At 38.9% G+C, this 13,151-nt stretch overlaps 1 protein-coding gene across 9 annotated transcripts in view; it reads left to right on the top strand.

Annotated features, from left to right (window-relative positions):
* Positions 1 to 692: 692 nt before the first annotated feature.
* USP54 (ubiquitin specific peptidase 54) overlaps positions 693 to 13,151 on the top strand; it is a 130,906-nt gene continuing 118,447 nt past the window's right edge. For 3 of the 9 annotated variants that reach the window (XM_027530457.1, XM_027530458.1, XM_027530456.1), the window contains exons 1-2: positions 699 to 985; positions 11,004 to 11,045. The gene's annotated coding sequence lies outside the window, so the exon portion shown is untranslated. Of the gene's footprint in view, positions 986 to 1,204; positions 1,359 to 2,091; positions 2,186 to 2,288; positions 2,306 to 11,003; positions 11,046 to 13,151 lie in introns of those variants that run through there. The other 6 variants (XM_027530459.1, XM_027530448.1, XM_027530449.1 and 3 more) reach the window with 6 other exon arrangements.

The following is a 13,151-nucleotide window of genomic DNA, read 5'->3' as shown; positions in this document are numbered from 1 at the left end:
AAGGAAAGGAAAGTGAAGTCGCTCAGTCGTGTCCGACTCTTTGCGACCCCATGGACTGTAGCATATCAGGCTCCTCCATCCATGGGATTTTCCAGGCAAGGGTGGAGTGGGTTGCCATTTCCTTCTCCAGAGGATCTTTCTGACCCAGAGATCGAACCCGGGTCTCCCATATTGCAGGCACACGCTTTACCGTCTGCGCCACCAGGAGAGAAAGCCCTTAAAACTGTGTTGAGAGTCATCAACTAAGGATGTGCCCACAGGGTGGCAAGCAACTGCAAAGTTCAGATCACGCACCAACGCGGCCCCCTTCCGCATCCAAACACCTGTGCTTATGCTCGATTAAAAACAACAACAAACTTTTATTTCCTATTTTGGTAGGGAGAATTGATGGGGGCGGGGCACCAGTATATAAACATAAACATTTCTGTTAAGTCAAATGTCCTTTCCAAACCAGGGTAGGGGAAGAACGGATGAATTTCCTGAAGAAAGGTTAACGAAGATACGGAAAGATCAATTTCTGGCTTGCTCGCTCCATCTCTACTGGGCACGCAAAAAGAAAATACCAGGAAGACGGAACTTCAGTTAAAGGTGACACTGTTCCAAGTCTGAGACACTGGGAAATGACGGCCACATCCCTAAAGTTATTCCAGTGTAGGATTCGCCATACTAACTTTCCTCAGATGGGACCGTTCCTGCGTCCTACCTACAATAGTTTTCCGACTCTCCCGCCAGCTCAAGATCCTTTCCCGCCCTCGCCTACCTCCAAACCTTTCCGGGCCACCCCCGAAGCGCCTTACAGCCGCCATTTTACACAACACTATCGCGAGATATACTTAGCCGTCTCGAGCCTGACTCATTTACTTTCTTGCGAGAGGCTCTTCCCGGCTGTTCTCGCCGTAGCTGTGGAAACTGTCGCGAGAGCTGGTTGCCTTGGCTCCCTGTAGCTATAGCAGCCGCGGCGGTTAAGGATGCGGCGGCAGAAGCGGTGAGTGCGACACCCTCAGGGGGGCGGGGCCGGAGGTAACAGGGTGCTGGGGGGGGTAGCGCTTAGGGAGGGGGTGGGGCAAGGTCGGGTCGCGGGAGAAATGGGCCCTCGTGTGACGTGTTGGGTGGGACCCAGGTCCAGTGGTTATAAGGACAGGGCGCCGGTCTGCACCAGGGCACGCGGGAAGGGCTGGAGCTGCCGCGAGGTCCAAGGGGGAGGGACCCGGGTGTAGAAGGGTTCAAGGGGCAGGGGCAGGAGTATAGAAGGGTGTGTGTGTTGGGAGCAAGATGGTTATGGGGAGTCAGAATTGAAAAAAGAGACCGGGCTACACCGAGGAATAAGTGGGAAGAAATGGGGTACAGCGAGGAGGAGGGTATGTTGAATGGGAGCCCAGAGATTGGGCCCGGTTTGCTTTGCCCTGGCGGAGAGGCGGCGGGGGTGGGGTGGGGGGGTGGAGCGGCGGGTGCGGTGTCAGACCTTCGCAGTTTACTGGGGTCCGCCTAACACTAGTCCGGGACTGCGCGCTAAGACCTGGTTCCTTCTAAAGGGCTTGGCGGGAATGGTGGCGTGCCGGAACTTCACCGCCCCCCGCCCCTTCCAAAGAAATCCCCCACGGACTCTGAGATGTGAATGGAGGGTTTGGGTGAAATAGTATTAGTTGGAAAGGTTCTTTCGGTGGAGAGACTATGAGTGGGGTTATGAATGATTGCTGCTCTGAAATAACGTGTGGGATGGGGGCGGGAGAGAGAAATTCTTGAGGAAAAAAAACTAAGATGTGCGTATTGAGTTGGAAGAAGGGGGTGTGTGCAAAGCTCACGTTTCTTTCCAGATTCATTCAAGTGTAGAATTTCTTTACGGTGTACTTATGAGATTATATATGCGGTGTAAACTCAGTTTAGATCATACAGTGAAGAATGTGTAGTACGACTTTTAAACCTTCCATGAATATGATTTTAAAACTAAGAAAATGTTTCTGTTGCAGAAGCACCAGGCTGAGCACTAAGGATAGTTTTAGTTACTTGAATATAAAACCTTGTGTCTGTTCAGGTTCTTTGCCTTTTAAGAAATGAACGAATTTTTATTTTAGGAGACAGAGTTTTGAATATCCGTCAGTCTGGAAATAAAAGGCTTCTAGGAGTTAAAATCACTGCGAGGGCAAAGCATTTACACTGAGTCTCAAGGAGTGTTTTCTAGAGACAGGTTTGGACCAGTTTTCTTATTTCTAATGAAAACAGTGGTTTCAATTCAGGCATGAAAAAGAATTTGTTCATTTCTATCTATAGATGCAAGCTTTCTGATAATTTTTTCTCACTATTTTTGGTACGTTTAAATTTGCAAAAGCATAACCTCTCTTTTGATTATGTAACTGGATTTTTCCATGTTGAGTTCACAAATTCATTAATTAGAATAATGGATTTTAATCCTTCTAGAGCTAGCCTTGTTGTGGTTAGTCATTGAACCTATTTATTTGATATATGTTAGATTAAAACTTTAATTTGTAATGTTAGTAGCTAATCTTTAAAGTTGAAATGATTTTCTGAGGCAAGATAAAGCTTTATGTGGTTGAGTCCAAAAGACTTCTCCATGAATCCATTAAGCTTTACTGAGTTCCTATTATGTGTAGAGTACTGTGCAAGGCATTGCAGGGGTTGGGGGAAAAGATAAATTCATTCATTTATCCTTTTGACAAACATTCATTGAGACCTCTCTGTGTTTGATAACTAAGCCTTCTGGGTACAAATACAAGTAAGCCTTGCTCTTTGCCTTGAAATTGCTCAGAGAGCAAAATAGAGTAGCAAATCATTACAATGTAGTAAACACAATACATTTGTGAACACAGGCTTATGAAACAAAATTCTGGCCCTAGGGAGTACTTGTCAACAATAGTTGACAAGAATAAAATGGAAAAAACTATTTAAAAAATTACAAAATATTAAGCAAATTCTAAATTATGATGCATTAATAAAACATGTTTTTCAGAAGAGATAAAATTAGAATGGAAGCTTGAAAAAATTAAGGGGTCAGTTCATAATTTAATAGTCTTTTAAAAGTATTCTTAAACATCACTGAACATTCTTAAGTCAATAATAGTAATAAGAAGCATAAATGCTATCATTCATTGAGTGATTATTAATGTCCTAGGCACATTATCTCATTTCATTTATTTATTTTCCACCCCTCTTCCCACCTCAATTTTCTCATTTTATCTTAACAATACTCAGCTGATACTAATACTTCAATTTTAAAGATAAGAAAATTGAAGCTTAAAACATTAAGGCAGTTGTCTAATATCACGGAGCTAGTAAATGGGAGATTAGGGACTGGAGTTGGAAATCTATGCAACTGAAAACCTAAGCAGGATTCCTTTCTTCTTGCAGTAAAGGAACCTTGGAATGGGGATAGGGGGCCAGACATTGAACATGGAATTGGCCAGAAGACTAAAATTCAGTCTCTCTTTATTCATAGATTTTGCTCCCTCAAATATTTACACTATGGGGGAACTAATTTGAATATTAGCATGATGCTAAATATGAGGTTTGTATTGTACAGAGAATTGAGTAAATTACCATATTCATGTTGTGTATAATTGTATAGGGAGCTTTGCTTGGGGAAATAGTTATAATAAGCAATTGTTAACATCTGTAAGCTTCCAGAAACTGATGATTTTGACAGTGGAAATGGTTATCTATATTCATATATAGGGCAACTGTTATTACAGCAGACTGAGGGATTTAGGCAAACATTTTTGTAGACTGCTGCAGTTCGGGGCTTTTTTTTTTTTTTTTTTGGTGTATTTGCTTTCAGGTTTTGCTAGTGTTACAGAACCCGCCTGCCAATGCCAATATAAGAGATGTGGGTTTGATCCCTGGGTTGGGAAGATCCCCAGAGGAGCTCATGGCAACCCATTCCAGTATCCTTGCCTGGAGAATCCCGTGGACAGAGGAGCATGGCGGGCTACAGTCCAAATGGTCATCAAGAGTCGGACATGGCTGAAGCGACTTTGCGCGCATGCACACACACACACACACACACACGCACAAATATTTGCTTTCAGATTTTTAAAACTATATTCCAAAGTCCAAATTCTGATTTCCTGGTTGAAATTCAAATTTTATGTCTCCCTTTTATATTGAGGAAACTGAGAACTTTTAAATGACTTGCCTAGAGTCACACAGCTGCAGTGTCCTAGGTGTTTTTAAGAAATACATGCAGATTTGAAGGTGAGTCAGTGGTTTTTTTTTTTTCCCATTGAGTTGACTTTCTGCATCAGTCCCTCTATATAGATTTTAGCTGGAATAGCACGTGGGTGTGAATGAGATTCTCATGTTTTCTAACACCTTTTAACTAAGTGGGCTGTGTGCCTATGTTTTTATGTGAGTTATTTTTGAGGCATTGAGACATTTTTCCAAGAAAGGTTTAGAGCAAGACAATGAGATGAGAAAGAGCCTTGAGGGGTAAGAAGGGAACTTCTCCAGAAGGGTTGAAAACTGAAAGCATTTGATGATGTGTTAGGAGGATGATGATCTAAAAGCTTTTCTTTAACTCCACCCACCACAGGAAAGCCTGAGACTTTTTCTACACACACCCTCTGGAAAGGTTTTATCCACTGGAAAAAAGTATTTCTTTCTCAGCATTTATATTAGCAATAGTAAATAGACATTGAACAAACCAGAAACGATTTACTCTCATAGTAGGTGAAAAGTGATATCTCACTTTAGATTTCAGTCTCTTTGATTACCTGTGAGGTTGAACATTTTCCTGTATTTATTTATTTTTTTTATTAGGCAAACTCCAGGAGATAGTGAAGGACAAGAAAGCCTGGTGTGTTGCAGTCCGTGGGGTTGCAGAGTCGGACACGACTTAGTGACTGAATGACAAATTAGGCAAAGAGTAGAATAAGCAGTTTCACAGAGAGAAATAGAAATATCCAATAAAGAAATAAAAAACAGACTCTCAGACATAGAAAACTAACAAAGGGAGAAGGCAGAGTGGAGGGAGTTTGGAATTAACAGACACGCTGCTGCTGCTGCTGCTGCTGCTGCTGCTGCTGCTGCTGCCGCCGCCGCCAAGTCGGCTTCAGTTGTGTCCGACTCTGTGCGACCCCAGAGACAGCAGCCCACCAGCCTCCCCCATCCCTGGGATTCTCCAGGCAAGAACACTGGAGTGGGTTGCCATTTCCTTCTCCAATGCGTGAAAGTGAAAAGTGAAAGGGAAGTCGCTCAGTCGTGTCTCTTAGCGACCCCATGGACTGTAGCCTACCAGGCTCCTCCGTCCATGGGATTTTCCAGGCAAGAGTACTGGAGTGGGGTGCCATTGCCTTCTCCAACAGACACGCTACTATATATGAAATAAATAAAACAAGGACCTACTGTATAGCACAGGAAACTATATTCAAAATCTTGGAATAAAACCTATAATGGAAAAGACTCCGAAAAACAGTCTGATATATGCTTCCCTATCAACCTATATTTGAGTCACTTTGCTGAAATTAACACACCATTGTAAAATAACTCCTTCAATTAAAAAAAAAGATGCGTAGACTCCTGTGATCTGAAAACTGCAAATTAAACATTTTTTGTTGACCTTGTTTGTCTTTTTTAAAACATTTAAAAATCTTACAGATGTTTAAACTATATACTTGATTTGAAGAAAGAGAAAAAAGAGTACATTCTTTAAAAATAATAATAACTTTATATGGAGGCTAAGAAGCAAAGGTTCCACTTCCAGAACTATCCTGTTTGGTGAATTTTCCAGTTCTTTTTCTACACATTATATGCAATTTCTATTTATAATTTCTATGTCTATATATATCTTTTTAAAGTCAGTGGAATGATGTTTTTTCTGCAGCTTTTTTTAAAGTTAGCAATATGCTTTTGAAATCTCATCCTGTCAGTGCGTACTTTTTAACAGCTGATTGTATTTCCGTTTGAATGTATATAATCTATTTAACTGTTTCTTTATCTATGGACATTTAAGTTGTCTCAGATTTTTGCAGTGATTGGAAACACTGAAATGAACATCCCATATTCTTGTCTCTTGTGCAACTGTTCTATAATACCTCTAGAATAGGTGCCTAGAAATGTTGTTTAAAAGATTTACATGTTTTTAGTTTTGAAATATACAGCCAGTTTGCCTTTCAGACAGCCTGTGTGCCATTCTTTATTCCACCAGCAGTTTATGAAAGTGCCTCTGACACTGAATATCAGTCTTGTACATTTTTACTAATGTAACAGGCGGATTTTTACATTTTAGTTTGTAGTTTTCAGATTACTTTTTAGTTTGAGCATCTTTTTGTTTGATGGGCTGTTTATTTCTGTCTTTTTAAATTGCTTATTCTGTTCTTTATGTATTTTTTAATTGGATTGTTTTCTTTTACCTGTTGATTAACAAGAACTAAGAACTCTTTATATGTATATAGATACAGATACGTATTTTAGTATCTATTATGCATATTTTCTACAGTGTTGCATTATCTATTGTGCCTATTGATATACTAAATTTTTTGTATTTTACACAAAAAATACAAGTCACATCTTTTTCATAATGGCCTCTGGACTTTGAGGACTTTCTTAAGAAGGCTCTTGGGACTTCTCTAGCAGTCCAGTGGTTAAGACTCTGCATTTCCACAGCAGGAGGCATGGTTTTAATCCCTGGTCAGGAACTAAGATCCCACATGCCACTCGGCCAAAACAAAAAAGCTGGGAAGAGGATAGCTAAATAAAATTGGTCGGGTTGAAAATCTACAATAGAATGTATAAATATTAGTGGTGTCTGATATTTAATCATACATATGGAAGAAGCTGGTTTTTCTGATTATTATTATGCCTGGGGAGAAGCAATAACTTTTCAGGAGCAATGTTCCTCCACAACTCTCTTCTGAAGGGAAATCCCGACATGTGGACATTCCTGAGTTAAGCATTGAGGAGAAGGTTGGCATAGCAGAAAGAATGTGAGCTTTGGAATCAAGCAAACCTTGGTTCCCTTACCAGTTGTTCAGTTATTAGAATTGTGATCTTTAGCTCATTGTCGTAGCCACCTCTGTAAAAGAGTGTGCTCAAAAAAACGTATGTCACATCAAATAACATCAACTGCTCAGAATTGATATTTTTGTGCAGCTGTATTACATGGTACAAATATTTGATGACTGAAAAGCGTACTGTTATATTTAGGAAATCTGAATTAATGTTTGCTGCTGACCCATCAGTAACATCATTCAAATCAGGGGGTAGGAGAACCAAGAACCTAGGGTTAAAACCATATAGAAGCACTTTGAAGCATGTTAGAAATGCCACATTAGAACCTACATCTTAACCAAATCCCAAGGTGATTCATAAATACCTTAAAGTCTGAGAAACAGTGATCAAATGTGCAGTATCTGAAGGAAGGTGGTAACTCCAAGCTCAAAGCAGCAGGAGTTGAGGTGGTAGGAGCTATAGAAAATTAGGCAGATACTCATACTGTGGTTCGAGATGATTTATTTATTCATTATGTAGGGTCATCTCATCAAGTTGGGGGATGCAGGGAACATCTTCCAGGAGACAGGACTAGCAGGATCCTGATTGGGTGTCTGGACACCAGCTAAGGGGTTTAGCATTACGGCACTAGCTGTCTTCTCTGCAGGAATCTCAGCTAGCTGTGCTGTTCAGTATGCAGACCACTAGCCACATGTGGCTTTTAAAATTAAAGTAAAAATTCAGTCCTTCAGTTGTACCAGCCACATTTCAAGTACACAGTAGTCACATGTGTCTACTGTATTACACAGTGAAGATACTGAACGTTTCCATTAGTGCAGAAAGTTCTGTTGGGCACCACTTGAGAGGAATAGGTATCTGAATAAGAGTATCTGCCTTAAAGACTGTCAAAATGGCCAAGTACAGAAGGTAGAGAAAAACCTAGGAATTGCTGCTCACGTATAGCTTACCATCCCATTCTAGAACTTTTCCATTACTGCTGCTGCTGCTGCTGCTAAGTCGCATCAGTCGTGTCCGACTCTGCGACCCCATAGACGGCAGCCCGCCAGGCTCCGCCATCCCTGGGATTCTCCAGGCAAGAACACCGGAGTGGGTTGCCATTTCCTTCTCCATTGCATGAAAGTGAAAGGTGAAAGTGAAGTCTCTCAGTCCTGTCCGACTCTTAGCGACCCCATGGACTGAAGCCTACCAGGCTCTTCCATCCATGGGATTTTCCAGGCAAGAGTACTGGAGTGGGGTGCCATTGCCTTCTCCGTCCATTACTGATAGCTGCAGATAATTCCCTGTTCTGTTAAAGTTTGGGTGTACCTGCAAGTGAAGGCATCAAATAAAAGGTGAGAGAGGGCAGAAGCAGAGGAAAATGTTCTGGGAATTGTGGGTATTAAGTAAAGGGATTTTCCAGACATACATTGCTGAGCATTGGAAAGAGGCAGAACGGCTGGGTATGGAGTTAGGAAAATCATATCAAGTACTTAAGTATTTAGCTGCTAGTAAAACAGTATTATTCCCAGAAGAAATAATACTGAATAAATTCTAATGTCCAAGTTAATGCTGAGTCGTTCACCTATTTGATCATACCTTCACTAAAGTGTTTAAGTTGGTTTATCAGTATTAAAAATATGAACACTTTTTTTTTTATGTTTAATGAGAATTAGTGGGAAAGCAGAATTCAGTTTGAGGTTCAGTTTTCAGCCTTTCCCCTTAGAGAATACATCTATAGAAAAGGCTATCCAAATTCTATTTATTTTTGTTTTGGAGACAGTGCCATATAGTATATTTATAAGTTGTTTATCTTTTTTAAATTGACGGTTTATAGCAGACACATACATGAATATGGTTTATAAGTCAAGACCACTGTTTAAGTCACAAATTGCCCTCTAGCAAGTTATTTTGAGTAGGAAGTCTTTTTTTTTTTTTTTTTTTGAGTAGGAAGTCTTTATGAACCAAACTCTGATTATGATTTTAATTGGGCAAAGTATAGAAGTCTGATTTAGAGTTGTTTTTCCTGTGCTTCCTCTTAACAACTCATGAAAAGAATCAACAACTGCTTTTAAAAAAATTAAATTTGGAGTTCTTATTTCACAATGACTTTCATCCTTTTTATGCTTTATTTCAATAGACAGTTGTTAAACATCTGCTTTAAAAACAAATTTTATTAAGATATAACTCACATGTCATACAATTGGCTCATTTAAAGTGTACAATTCAAAAGTTACTGTATGTTCATAGTTGTGCAACTGTCACTTCAATCAATTTTATTACATTTTTATCACCCCCCCAAAGAAACTATATCCATAGGCAGTCATTCTCCTTCTCAACCTTTCCTCCCCTTTAGGAGCTACTAATTTACTTCTATCTCTGTAGATTTACCTATTCTGTACATTTCATATAAATGGAATCATAAACTATCAATATATAGTCTTTTGTGACTGACTTCTCTCATTCAGCATAGTATTTTCAAGGTTCAACCATGTTGTGGCATGTATTAGTATTTCATTCTTTTTATCACCAAAAATATTCTGTATTCCCTTATATGAATAAAGCATATTCTTTTTTATCCATTTGGATTGTTTCTGCTTTTTGGCTATTATGAATGAGGCAAATGAAGTGCTTAGCTCACAAAATAAGAATACTAAGGGTTGTGCAAGTGCAAAATTTAAGGAGGTACTCACTCTTAGGGTTGTGTAAGTGCAACCCTACTTGAGAGTGAGGGCCTCCTTAAATTTTGCACCTGGGAGCCTCCAGTGTCCCATGAGTCTTGGCTTTGTGGTTTTGATTTACATTTCCCTAGTGGCTGTTAAACATCTTTAAACATGTTAAACATCTTTTCACATGTTTATTTGCCAACTGTATACCCTTTTTGGTGAGGGATCTTTTGTCTTGTACTTATTTTCTAATTGTATAGTTTGATTTTTTACTGTTGAGTTTTGATAGATCTTTGTATATTCAGAGTACTAGTTCTTTGTTGAATATGTGGTTTGCAAATAATTTCTCCCAGTCTATAGCTTTTCTTTTCATTCTTTCCCCTCAGCTTTTATTGTACAAAAGTTTTTAATTTTGATGAGGTCCAATTTATCGATTTTTCCTTTATGAATCAAGGTTTTGGTGTCAAGTCTAAGAACTCTTTGCCTGACTCTAGATCACAAAGATTTTCGTCTATATTTTTTTCTAAGAGTTTTATATTTTACATTTAAGTTCTTGATAATTTTGATTTAATATTTATATTAGGTATGAAGTTTAAGTTTAATTAATTTCTTTGCAATGGAATTTTAGTTGCTCCAGCACTATTTGTTGAAAAGGTTTTCCTTTTTCCTTTAAATTGTTTTTTCATTTTTGTCAAAAATCAAACTGTCTCCTTCATTGGCAAGTGGATTCTTTTACCACTGAGCCACCTGGGAAGCCCTAAGAATATTTATGTAGGTCCTTAATTTGGGGTTCTCTATTCTGTTCCATTTGGAGAAGGCAATGGGACCCTACTCCAGTACTCTTGCCTGGAAAATCCCATGGACGGAGGAGCCTTGAAGGCTGCAGTCCGTGGGATCTCTGAGGGTCGGACACGACTGAGCAACTTCACTTTCACTTTTCACTTTCATGCATTGGAGAAGGAAATGGCAATCCACTCCAGTGTTCTTGCCTGGAGAATCCCAGGGATGGGGGAGCCTGGTGGGCTGCTGTCTATGGGGTCGCACAGAGTCGGACACGACTGAAGTTACTTAGCAGTAGCATTCTGTTCCATTAATCTATGTATCAGTATCAAACTCTTTTGATGACTAGAGCTTTGTAATAAGCTTGATATTGGATAGAATAATTCCTTCCACTTATTATTCTTTATCAAGATTGTTTCAGCAGTTTTAGAGTCTGTACCTTTCCATGTAAATTTTAGAATAAATTTGTTTAAGTCTTAAAAAAGCCTTACTAGGATTTTGATAGGAATTGCATTAAACTTATATATTAATCTGGGGAGAATTGACAGTTTTATCATGTTGAGTCTTCCGGTCAATGAACAAGCCTATTTATTTATGTCTTCTTTGATCTCTTTCTTTCAGCATTTTTTAACTTTCAGCATACAGACCCTGTACATGTTTTTGGTAAGTGTATATACTTAAGTATTTAATTTTTAGAGTGATTGTAAATGGTAATATGTTTTTAATTTTGATTTCTGCACATCTTTTGTTAGTACAATTGACCCTTAAACAACACAGGTTTGAATGATACAGGTCCACTTATATATGGATTTTTAGAGAAAAATACATACTGTAATACTACATACTCTTCCTTTGGTTGAATGGCGGGGTATGGAGCCATGGATACTGGCGGGTGACTGTAAAGTTATGTAGGGATTTTCCACTGCTCAGGGTGTCTGCTTCCCTAACCCCTGTATTGTTCAAGGGTCAACTGTATATAGAAATCTATTGATTTTTGTGTGTTGATCTTATATCCCGTGACCTTATTATTACTTCTAGGAGTGTTTTTGTATATTCCTTGGGATTGTCTATATAGACATTATGTCATTTACAAATAGAGTTTTATTTCTCCCTTTGCAATCTGTGTGTGTTTTATTCCTCTTTCTTGCTAATTACAGTGCCTAGAACTGCTGATATTAAATATAACGACAGCAGACCTCCTTGCTTTGTTCCTGTTTGTTGTTGTTCAATCACTAAGTTATGTCTGACTCTTTGCGATCCCATAGACTGCAGTATTCCAGGCTTCCCTGCCCTTTGCTGTCTCCTGGAGTTTGCTCAAATTCATGTCCATTGAGTTGGTGATGCTATTTAATCTTTTCGTCCTCTGCTGCCCCCTTCTTTTGCCTTCAGTCTTTCCCAGCATCAGGGTCTTTTCCAATGAGTCTGCTCTTCATATCAGATGGTCAATATATTGGAGTTTCATCTTCAGTATCAGTCCTTCCAAAGAATACTCAGAGTTGATTTCCTTCAGGATTGACTGGTTTGATCTCCTTGCAGTCCAAGGAACTCTCAAGAGTCTTCCCTAGCACCATAGTTCAAAAGCATCATTTTTTCAGCACTCAGCCAACTCTCACATCTTTTACATGACTACTGGGAAAACCATAGCTTTGACTATATGGACCTTTATTGGCAAAGTGATGTCTCTGCTTTTTAATACACTGCCTAGGTTTGTCATAGCTTTCCTTTCCAAGGAGCAAGCATCTTTTAATTTCACGGCTATAGTCACTGTCTACAGTGATTTGGGAATCCAAGAAAATAAAATCTGTCACTGTTTCTACTTTTTCTCCTTCTACTTGCCATGAAGTGATGGGACTGAATGCCATGATCTTAGTTCTTTTTGAATGTTGAGTTTAAAGCCAGCTTTTTTACTTTCCTCTTTCATTGTCACCAAGAGTCTCTTTAGTTCCTCTTCATTTTTTCCATTAGGGTGGTATCATGTGCATATCTGAGGTTGTTGATATTTCTCCTGGTAATCTTGATTCCAGCTTGTGATTCATCCAGCCCAGCATTTCCCATGCTATACTCTGCATATATGTTGAATAAGCAGGGTGACAATATACAGCCTCGTTGTATATTTCTTAACCTTAAGGGGAAAGTATTATTTCACCTTTAAGTGTGATGTTAGCTGCAGGCTTTTGTGTAGATGCTCTTTATCAAGTTGTAATCACATATTTTAAAAATTTCAGGTGAAACTGTGTCTTCTATGGTGCTTTTTCTTATTCCCCTAAGCTAGTATTTAACCTCCATATTTCAGTAGCATTTGGCTTATATTACTATTATTGAATTCTTACTTAATTGTATTCTGGTTGATTTGTGTTCATCCATCCCTCCTTCAGACATACACACCCTCTAGGCTATGAGAGCAGATGCTGTTTTATTAATTTTTATATTGGTAGCTTACAGCAGTGTGCTGGCACTGTTGAATTGTTTGATTGAGTGAAGGAGTGAATGAAAGAATAATTGAATAAGAGAATGAGAAACTCTTATAGGGCTGAAAATAGTTTTTAGTCATATGAATATGAACTTTGGAGCTAGACAGAATTCAAATCTCAGCCCTTCAATTTAATGCTGCTGTGTGAAGTTGGTCAAACTACTAAATATTTCTGAACCTTAATTCTCTTATCTGTGAAATTAGGATAATAATAACCTACCTGAACAAATTAAGTGAAATACTACAAGTTAATTCTCAGTATAGTAGCTGTCATGTAATAGGCACTCAAATTTTAGTTT

Source organism: Bos indicus x Bos taurus, chromosome 28 (assembly GCF_003369695.1).
Source record: "Bos indicus x Bos taurus breed Angus x Brahman F1 hybrid chromosome 28, Bos_hybrid_MaternalHap_v2.0, whole genome shotgun sequence".
Classification (NCBI taxonomy): domain Eukaryota; kingdom Metazoa; phylum Chordata; class Mammalia; order Artiodactyla; family Bovidae; genus Bos; species Bos indicus x Bos taurus.
Note: the sequence above shows the minus strand (reverse complement) of the source record. Positions and strands in the feature narration are given on the sequence as shown.